The sequence below is a fragment of the Drosophila subpulchrella genome, chromosome 2R, assembly GCF_014743375.2.
Source record: "Drosophila subpulchrella strain 33 F10 #4 breed RU33 chromosome 2R, RU_Dsub_v1.1 Primary Assembly, whole genome shotgun sequence".
In the NCBI taxonomy this organism is placed as follows: Eukaryota; Metazoa; Arthropoda; class Insecta; order Diptera; family Drosophilidae; genus Drosophila; species Drosophila subpulchrella.
The window spans coordinates 21,981,344-21,994,227 of record NC_050611.1 but is presented as its reverse complement, the minus strand read 5'-3'; positions in this window follow the sequence as shown (position 1 = coordinate 21,994,227).

Sequence of the window (12,884 nt, the reverse complement as noted above, 5' to 3'; positions counted from 1 at the left end):
TTAAGCAATCTCGGCTGTAACGATGCTAACGCCATAATCTTTAATGTAGTTCTAGCTGCTCCAGCATTTCTTATATCCCTATCTTTCCCAATGCATTTATAAGTCCCAATTTGTTTTACCCTTGCAGAGGGTATAAAGTATAAAGTACAAGATATGTATAGTAATTACACAAAAAAAAACATCTGTGTATACTCAACAAAAAAAAATTGTTTTTGCTATTTTTAAAAATATTCTTTTACTCCATTGTTTTTTAGCAAATCAAAATTGATCACAACCTAGGGAGGTTGTACTTCCCCCATATTTAATGCATTTTTGGCAGCTTATTTGGTCGACACGTGTTTTATAATAAATAATTTTAAAATAATGTTAATTGATCTATTTTTATACCCGTTACTCGTAGAGTAAAAGGGTATACTAGATTCGTCGGAAAGTATGTAACATGCAGAAGGAAGCGTTTCCGACCCCATAAAGTATATATATTCTTGATCAGGATCACTAGCCGATTCGATCTAGCCATGTCCGTCTGTCCGTCTGTCCGTCTGTCTGTCCGTCCGGATGAACGCTGAGATCTCGGAAACTATGAGCTAGGCTATTGAGATTAGACGTGCAGATTCCTGAGCTTCTTACGCAGCGCAAGTTTGTTTCGGCAGAGTGCCACGCCCACTATAACGCCCACAAACCGCCCACAAACTTCAAAAAATCGTAAGTATGAACGCGGATATCTCGGAAAATATCAAGGATAGAGAAATGGGATTTAAGATTTAGATTCCGTAGGCTTGCTAACGATCCCCATCACTTTGAGGAAAATTTATTTTTTGACCGATTTTCGCATTTTTTGTAAGGGGTTACATCAAGATCTTTTGAAATAAACTGAAAAAAAAATAAATATTTAGGTTTGAATGCCAATGGATTGCAAATAAAGCTACGAGTTCAACGAGGTATGTCATTCCTAACTCTGACTTATATTTGCAATTTGGCAGCTGAAATACTGACTTTTTAGGGAGGAAAAATGAGACATAGATACAAAGATACATAGACACATAGATACATAGATACATAGATACATAGATACATAGATACATAGATACATAGATACATAGATACATAGATACATAGATACATAGATACATAGATACATAGATACATAGATACATAGATACATAGATACATAGATACATAGATACATAGATACATAGATACATAGATACATAGATACAGAGATACATAGATACATAGATACATAGATACATAGATACATAGATACATAGATACATAGATACATAGATACATAGATATATAGATACATAGATACATAGATACATAGATACATAGATACATAGATACATAGATACATAGATACATAGATACATAGATACATAGATACATAGATACATAGATACATAGATACATAGATACATAGATACATAGATACATAGATACATAGATACATAGATACATAGATGCATAGATACATAGATACATATATACATAGATACATAGATACATAGATACATAGATACATAGATACATAGATACATAGATACATAGATACATAGATACATAGATACATAGATACATAGATACATAGATACATAGATACATAGATACATAGATACATAGATACATAGATACATAGATATATAGATATATAGATACATAGATACATAGATACATAGATACATAGATACATAGATACATAGTTACATAGATACATAGATACATAGATAAATAGATACATAGATACATATATACATAGATACATATATACATAGATACATAGATACATAGATACATAGATACATAGATACATAGATACATAGATACATAGATACATAGATACATAGATACATAGATACATAGATACATAGATACATAGATACATAGATACATAGATACATAGATACATAGATACATAGATACATAGATACATAGATACATAGATACATAGATACATAGATACATAGATACATAGATACATAGATACATAGATACATAGATACATAGATACATAGATACATAGATACATAGATACATAGATACATAGATACATAGATACATAGATACATAGATACATAGATACATAGATACATAGATACATAGATACATAGATACATAGATACATAGATACATAGATACATTGATACATAGATACATAGATACATAGATACATTGATACATAGATACATAAATACATAGATACATAGATACATAGATACATTGATACATAGATACATAGATACATAGATACATAGATACATAGATACATAGATACATAGATACATAGATACATAGATACATAGATACATAGATACATAGATACATAGATACATAGATACATAGATACATAGATACATAAATACATAGATACATAGATACATAGATACATAAATACATAGATACATAGATACATAGATACATAGATACATAGATACATAGATACATAAATACATAAATACATAAATACATAGATACATAGATACATAGATACATAGATACATAGATACAAAGATACATAGATACATAGATACATAGATACATAGATACATAGATACATAGATACATAGATACATAGATACATAGATACATAGATACATAGATACATAGATACATAGATACATAGATACATAGATACATAGATACATAGATACATAGATACATAGATACATAGATACATAGATACATAGATACATAGATACATAGATACATAGACACATAGATACATAGATACATAAATACATAGATACATAGATACATAGATACATAGATACATTGATACATAGATACATAGATACATAGATACATAGATACATAGATACATTGATACATAGATACATAAATACATAGATACATAGATACATAGATACATAGATACATTGATACATAGATACATAGATACATAGATACATAGATACATAGATACATAGATACATAGATACATAGATACATAGATACATAGATACATAGATACATAGATACATAGATACATAGATACATAGATACATAGATACATAGATACATAGATACATAGATACATAGATACATAGATACATAGATACATAGATACATAGATACATAGATACATAGATACATAGATACATAGATACATAGATACATAGATACATAGATACATAGATACATAAATACATAAATACATAGATACATAGATACATAGATACATAGATACATATATACATAGATACATAAATACATAAATACATAAATACATAGATACATAGATACATAGATACATATATACATAGATACATAGATACATAAATACATAAATACATAGATACATAGATACATAGATACATAGATACATTGATACATAGATACATAGATACATAGATACATAGATACATAGATACATAGATACATAGATACATAGATACATAGATACATAGATACATAGATACATAGATACATAGATACATAGATACATAGATACATAGATACATAGATACATAGATATATAGATATATAGATACATAGATACATAGATACATAGATACATAGATACATAGATACATAGTTACATAGATACATAGATACATAGATAAATAGATACATAGATACATAGATACATAGATACATAGATACATAGATACATAGATACATAGATACATAGATACATAGATACATAGATACATAGATACATAGATACATAGATACATAGATACATAGATACATAGATACATAGATACATAGATACATAGATACATAGATACATAGATACATAGATACATAGATACATAGATACATAGATACATAGATACATAGATACATAGATACATAGATACATAGATACATAGATACATAGATACATAGATACATAGATACATAGATACATAGATACATAAATACATAGATACATAGATACATAGATACATAGATACATAGATACATAGATACATAGATACATAGATACATAGATACATAGATACATAGATACATAGATACATAGATACATAGATACATAGATACATAGATACATAGATACATAGATATATAGATATATAGATACATAGATACATAGATACATAGATACATAGATACATAGATACATAGTTACATAGATACATAGATACATAGATAAATAGATACATAGATACATATATACATAGATACATATATACATAGATACATCGATACATAGATACATAGATACATAGATACATAGATACATAGATACATAGATACATAGATACATAGATACATAGATACATAGATACATAGATACATAGATACATAGATACATAGATACATAGATACATAGATACATAGATACATAGATACATAGATACATAGATACATAGATACATAGATACATAGATACATAGATACATAGATACATAGATACATAGATACATAGATACATAGATACATAGATACATAGATACATAGATACATAGATACATAGATACATAGATACATAGATACATAGATACATTGATACATAGATACATAGATACATTGATACATTGATACATAGATACATAAATACATAGATACATAGATACATAGATACATAGATACATTGATACATAGATACATAGATACATAGATACATAGATACATAGATACATAGATACATAGATACATAGATACATAGATACATAGATACATAGATACATAGATACATAGATACATAGATACATAGATACATAGATACATAGATACATAGATACATAGATACATAGATACATAGATACATAGATACATAGATACATAGATACATAGATACATAGATACATAGATACATAGATACATAGATACATAGATACATAGATACATAGATACATAGATACATAGATACATAGATACATAGATACATAGATACATAGATACATAGATACATAAATACATAGATACATAGATACATAGATATGTACATAAATACATAGATACATAGATACATAGATACATAGATACATAGATACATAAATACATAAATACATAAATACATAGATACATAGATACATAGATACATAGATACATAGATACAAAGATACATAGATACATAGATACATAGATACATAGATACATAGATACATAGATACATAGATACATAGATACATAGATACATAGATACATAGATACATAGATACATAGATACATAGATACATAGATACATAGATACATAGATACATAGATACATAGATACATAGATACATAGATACATAGATACATAGATACATAGATACATAGATACATAGATACATAGATACATAGATACATAGATACATAGATACATAGACACATAGATACATAGACACATAGATACATAGATACATAAATACATAGATACATAGATACATAGATACATAGATACATAGATACATAGATACATAGATACATAGATACATAGATACATAGATACATAGATACATAGATACATAGATACATAGATACATAGATACATAGATACATAGATACATAGATACATAGATACATAGATACATAGATACATAGATACATAGATACATAGATACATAGATACATAGATACATAGATACATAGATACATAGATACATAGATACATAGATACATAGATACATAGATACATAGATACATAGATACATAGATACATAGATACATAGATACATAGATACATAGATACATAGATACATAGATACATAGATACATAGATACATAGATACATAGATACATAGATACATAGATACATAGATACATAGATACATAGATACATAGATACATAGATACATAGATACATAGATACATAGATACATAGATACATAGATACATAGATACATAGATACATAGACACATAGATACATAGATAGACAAACTTCAAAAAATAGTAAATATGAACGCGGTATCTCGGAAAATATCAAGGATAGAGAAATGGGATTTCAGATTTAGATCCCGTAGGCTTGAGCGCAGCGCAAGTTTATTACGCGAATATGCCACGCCCACTTTAACGCCCACAAGCCGCCCAAGCCTGTGGCGCCCACAATTTTCAAGCTAGATAAAAAATGTTAACTGAAATATATTGGTCTCGTCAATACCTATCGATTGATGTAAAAAAATTTTGCCACGCCCAAAACGCTTAAATCTGTCTACCGCCGGTAGGTGGCGCATTTCAATCTCGCTTTGCTGCTTGCATATCTCCATTTTCCTTCCTTGTTAATAATAGAGAAATTTAAAATTGGCCACGTCATCCGCCAATTTTTCAATACTCGCATTTGGAACTTATAACTCCCAATTAGGTATAGCTAAAAATTATTGACCTGTGCCATAGAGTAAGAATCTATATAGAGACACCATGGGACCTTGTAACTCGTTCCCGCGGTGAGTTTTATGGGAAAGTATATATCTGCACCGCTCTTACTCACTGTTTTGTTTCTGTAATTAATCCTCACCACTATTGCTGTTGCTTCGCACTTGTTGGGTGTGTTGAAAAATCGAAGTTAGCTTCAAACTTGACCTTGAATGGGCTCTCAGCAGAGGTTTGGCAGAGGTCCGGGCAGAGCAAATTATGTCTCTATATAGTTTATTACTCTATGTAAAAACCTCTTATTTCTCTTTGACACCCAGAATCTAGATTCTTACTCTATGCCCCTAGTCAGCATATCCTCCAGACTCTCTGGAAAGGACAGGTTGTCGATTGGCCTGGCAACCCTAGCAGGAATTGACCGACCCAACTCCCTATTAAGCCAGATCCTTGGAACGATCGCTAACAGTTCGAAAGCGATGGCCGGAGAGGCGTGATTCGCCCGCTCCCGACTGCGCCTGGTCGTCCACGGATTCCGGATCCGGATGTGCATCCCAGGCGCCGGAGGATTTCGACCAGTTGAGTCCTCGGAATCTTAGTAATTTTAACATCAGCTTTGCAACTTTACATTCTCGTTCTTCTCTGTTCCTACACTTTTATCAAGCTAAAAAATGCAATATTTTTGAATCAAGGCGCCATGTGTTCTTCCTCTTCATGAACATGAGTCATAATTTTCCTGAGCTGGTAACACCAACATCGTCTTTCTCTTTGACCCCCATTCTGCATGGCAACAACCCCTCACCACGTTCTTTACAACTCCTTTCCCCTTAAGATGAGACAGCATTTTTTCGGTCTGGCAACGCTTGATTCTTTAAATTTTAAAATATTCTTTTAAAACATTGCATACTTTTATATATCTTGTATAAATGGCGCCATTCAGCGAGTTGAGCGGATTAGCAACTACAACAGTGGCGCCACCGTATCAGCGCTGTATAACAGTTAGCTAAGACATCAACCTTGTTCGTACTTAAGCGTTGCCACTGGCAAATTAAAAGAATCAAGCGTTGCCAGACCGAAAAAATGCTGTCTCATCATAAGGGTGAGGAACTCATCATTTTACCAAAGTGGAACTCATCATTTTACCAAAGTAAAAAGAGAAGTAAATACTCAAGTAAATAAAGTAAAAACAATTACTAAAAAAAAATATTATTTTACTTGTAAATTTGTACGGTTTTGACATGAAAGATGTTTTTGTCGATTTTTTCCGACTTTTAAAAATTAATTAATTAATTATTTATTATAAACTATAATAATATAATTTAAATAATATTTAACAATAAATTAACTGTGCATTAAAATTAAATGCAAAATGGAATAAAATTCAATTTTAAAATCAACAAGGAAGAACGCTATAGTCGAGTACCTCGACTATCAGATACCCGTTACTCAGCTAAAGGGACTAAAGGAAAATGGAGATATGCAAGCAGCAAATGCGCCACCTACCGGCGATAGACAGATTTAAGCGTTGTGGGCGTTAGAGTGGGCGTGGGAAAGTTTTTTTTTAATCAATCGATAGGTATTGACAAGACCAATACATTTCAGTTAAAATTTTTATCTAGCACGAAAATTGTGGGCGCCACAGGCTTGGGCGGTTTGTGGGCGTTAGAGTGGGCGTGGCAACCTTTTTTTTAGATCAATCGATAGGTATTCAAGAGAACAATACATTTCAGTTAAAATTTGTTATCTAGCATAAAAATTGTGGGCGCCACAGTTTTGGGCGGTTTGTGGGCGTTAGAGTGGGCGTGGCATATTCGCGTAACAAACTTGCGCTGCGCTCAAGCCTACGGAATCTAAATCTGAAATCCCGTTTCTCTATCTTTGATATTTTCCGAGATATCCGCGTTCATATATACGATTTTGAAGTTTGTGGGCGGTTTGTGGGCGTTAGAGTGGGCGTGGCAAACTTGTATTAGGTCAATCGGTAGGTATTGATTAGAAGAATACATTTCAGTTAAAATTTTTGTTCTAGCATCAAAACTGTAGGAGCCACAGTTTTGGGCGGTTTGTGGGCGTTAGAGTGGGCGTGGCACTCTTCTGAAACAAACTTGCGCTGCGCAGGAATCTCAGGAATCTGCATGCCTAATCTCAGTATTGTAGCTCTTATAGTTTCCGAGATCTCAGCGTTCATACGGACAGACGGACAGACGGACAGACAGACATGGCTAGATCGACTCGGCTAGTGATCCTGATCAAGAATATATATACTTTATGGGGTCGGAAACGCTTCCTTCTGCCTGTTACATACTTTCCGACGAATCTAGTATACCCTTTTACTCTACGAGTAAAGGGTATAAAAAGGGGGAGAAGGTCGCAAACAATTTTAAGAAGATCAACGCAAAATTTGCCACTGCAAAACTGAGCCCAAGCATAGGCAGTTTGAAATCGTTAAAGATGCCTAATTTATCGAGAAGCAAATAAGTTCTTCATCTAGTTCTAGCTTGTAGCTATTTGCTAATATCAGAATTTGGAATGCCATGCATTGTTTTACTCGTTATGGGCATTGAAATGTGGAAACTTTAATTTTTGACCATTTTTTGCAAAATATCATGTCGTAACCCGTTATGAAAAATACGTAAATTGGTCACAAAATTAATTTCGCAAAAAAAGCGGTAGCATAGGCTGTCGGTCTTTCATCTTTGCGACTCGTTTTGACCTAGTTACGATAGAAAACCCAACTACAAATAGGGGTATATTTGCCTGAAAACCTACAGGTGTTGACGGGACTAATACATTTCAGTTAAAATTCGTTTTCTAGCATGAAAGTTGTGGGCGCCATAGGTTTGGGCACACACAGGGTGGCACACTGACGAAACAAACTTGAGCTGCGCAGGAATCTCATTAATCTGCCTATCCCCAGTAGCTTTAATAGTTTCCAAGATCCGAGAACCTTAAATTACACTTCTATAAAGCATAACTTCAGTCATTGGATACCAATTTTGAAGTGGGATACCTCTATGAATTTGTGGTTAAATTCTCTAATAATCTGCATTTAAGGTTTTCTTTTAAATGAACTTCAAGTTTTGAACCGATTTTCATGTTCGATTTCTTTGTGTTTTCAAGGGTTTTCAGAATATGAACCCAAAATTGCACTTCTATAATTCATATCTTGAGACATTGGATACCGATTTTGAAGTGGGATACCTCTATGAATTTGTGGTTAAATTCTCTAATAATCTGCATTCAAGATTTTTTTTTAAATGAACTTCAAATTTTTAACCCATCTTCATGTTTGATTTCTTTGTGTTTTCAATGGTTTTCAGAATGGGGACCCAAAATTTCACTTCTATAATTCATATCTTGAGACATTGGATACCGATTTTGAAGTGGGATACCTCTATGAATTTGTGGTTAAATTCTCTAATAATCTGCATTCAAGATTTTCTTTTAAATGAAGTTCAAATTTTTAACCCATTTTCATGTTTGATTTCTTTGTGTTTTCAATGGTTTTCAGAATAGGAACCCAAAATTGCACTTCTATTATTCATATCTTGAGTAATTGGATACCGATTTTGAAGTGGGATACCTTTTTGAGTTTGTAGTTAAGTTCTCTAATAATCAACATTCAAAATTTTCTTTAAAATGAAGTTTAAATTTTTAACCCATTTCCATGTTCGATTTCTTTGTGTTTTAAATGGTTTTTAAAATGGGGACCCAAATTGGACATCTATCTATAATCCATATCTTGAGGCTTTGGATACCGATTTTGAAGTGCGATACCTCTTTGAATTTGTGGTTAAATTCTCTAATAATCTACATTTAAGATTTTCCTTTGAAATTAAGTTCAAATTTTTAACCCACTTCCATGTTCGGTTTCTCTTTTTTTTTTTAGGTGTTTGGCCAATTACTTATATATTTAGGTATAACTATTATAAAAACATATTCTTGAAAACAACAATATATATGTCTGCCGACTAGTGAATATTATTAATTTCTTTGTTTATATGTATATAAACTCTCTTTATTGCCCTGATTGCTTGATAAGTTATTTTTGTCAAACTTACATGTTTTTTGTCGAGCCAGCGTTTTTGCATTTATTCCAACTTTTTCTACTTTGACGGAATGTAGCTTCTAAACTAATGAATGCAACTCAATTCTGTGTGTGTAAGAAAGATAAAGGGCATTCAATTACCTGTATAATGAGTCTTTGATGACCGAATTCGGTTTATCAGAACTCGAGTTAGAAGATAAAAAAAATGCGAAAAACGTTTTTTACACTTTAAAAAAATTGGTACCATAGAAAAAATTTTAAGTGTCCTTTTCGTAATCAGGGAGATGTACCTTACCGAAAAACCAAGGTCGCCTTCTAGGCGTATTTCGTCAATTTTTTTTGTAAGCTGGTGTTATGAGTACCTAGAATTAAAAGAAACATCATTGTGAACGTGTGCAGGAGGAAGTCACTTCAGTTTATGAAATGTCAAAATATATCAGTGTTCTGCAGACATCCTTCCATTGTTACATTTTAATAATCCAAACATTTGTTGAGGTCCACACTACCTTCAAGCGTTTGAATTTCCGAACAGCTTAGCAAAAAAAGAAAAACATCAATATTAATTTTTGGCTTTCTGATTCAATCCCTTTTTAAGAGCGCTCTGTTAACCACCAAAGAAGGCAAACCAAATTTGATGTATATAAGGCACTCCTTTTGTTTAGTCGAAAAGAATAGGATATGATATTTGGCGCTTTCTAATCTTAATCAAGCGAAAGGATGAACAGACAGAAAGGGTGAGCTGTAGGGAAAATCCAAAACAAATTCAAAGCGGGGGCATAAATCATAAATCAGTCCCATCTGTGTGCATTAAAGAATGTTTACAAAAAACATTACTTTAAAGGAATGCAGGACTTAATTTCCCATTTAAATTAAGATTTGGCATTCGGTTCGATTTAGTAACACTGAAATCTCTGCCAGCTCCACTAAACTTTATTGGTTTATTTTAACACTGATTTTTATATCAAAGGCTGCAACTTTAAAATTGTATTACAAGAGATTATTTTATTTATTTCTTTATGATAAAGTGTAACTTGTCTAGAGTCTAACCAAGTATTTTATTAGTTATATTATAACCTATCACATAGGTTTTAATTTATTATGCTATTATTAAGTTAAGAACTTTAAGATAATACAGCTCCTTGTTTCTTGCTCACTTAGCTATCCCATTCTGACGGACCAACTTAATCAAATCTGTCAGAAAAACCGCAGCCCAACTCAACTTATTTTACTTTGGCGTCTGACAAATGCTGGCCCAAGACACAGGAGCTCGAGTGTCTATATGCACTTGGCTTGGGTCTTTAAGAACCCGCACATGCTCAACAAAGCCACCGGCTGTGACCGCAAAAACAGTGCCCGAGACCGACCTATTTGCAGTTCAGAATGTGTCTAAGAAAATATTATTGCTGACTATGCAACGGAAGTTGATGAAATACTTAAATATCATAAGGTATAGAAAAGGGGCTGAGTCGCATATCAGTGTCCTGACAGGCAAGCTCTGTACGTGCAAAGGACAAATCCAGGACGACCGCAAATCAAACTGGCTGCTAAAGTTTCTGGCCCGGGGCAATGGGTAACATGTGATAAGTTTATTGTCTTGCCGGGTGACTTAAAACCAAAAGAGGAGTGAAAAAGGACCAAGAACTAATATCACATTTCATAGGGAAAAATATGTTTTCTTTGTAAATAAATTAAGTTGTCTCGCCCACAAATATTAATTGCTTAATTAGCATATGCGTCTGGCGTGGCCAAAGAACCCCAAAATCCCTCTTTGTGCAAAAGTTGGTTGGGAGTGAATAGAAAAGGACGTCACTGTCCGTCCTTTGAACAGAAAGTCACCTTAAGAAAATTTTTTCTGACCGAGGTGAAGCGACATCATATGTTTACTTAAAAGGACACGTGTCTATGAGTCTTTGGTGATGACTAAATTCGTATATCAAAATATTAACAATTATCAAGAGTGGAGGAAAAACTGTAATAACTAGATATTTTTTAGACGGGTGCTTTTGGCTTCCATTTATGAACACAAAAACGACTTTGCCGATACTCCTGGCTATTTAAATGAAATTAGAATAAACATCTAACTGAAATTTAAATACTCTCAGTATGGGTAGACAATATTAATCCAATTTATATTTAAAATAGGACTTTAGAACTACAATGTAAATTTTGAATGATATTGGCTTAAAGTCAGTACTTAAAACACTATTGACTTGGTTGGAATAAATTTCTTTCTTTAAAATTTCGGCTAAATTTACTGTCCAATTACAAAACGTAATATACCACAGTCCTCTATTACTGCAGGGTATAAACACACGTATGCTGTGCATAAAAATTTCGACAGGCGAATCGAGGGTTGTTACTCATTTTAGGACTTTAATTATTGTTGTTTCTGCTTTGTTCATCAGCTATTGTTCTCCACTTTTTTTAGATGCTTCAGATGTAGGTTATCGATTTTTTTATTTTACATATTGTAATACTGGGCGACGCGAAACGTTATCTAATTAATTTAAGAATTTAAAGTTACTTGAATTAAGAATTCACTCTCTAATGCAGCAGGTAGTAGGTAGAAGATTTGGAATTTAATTTAACAAGAAGTAAGAC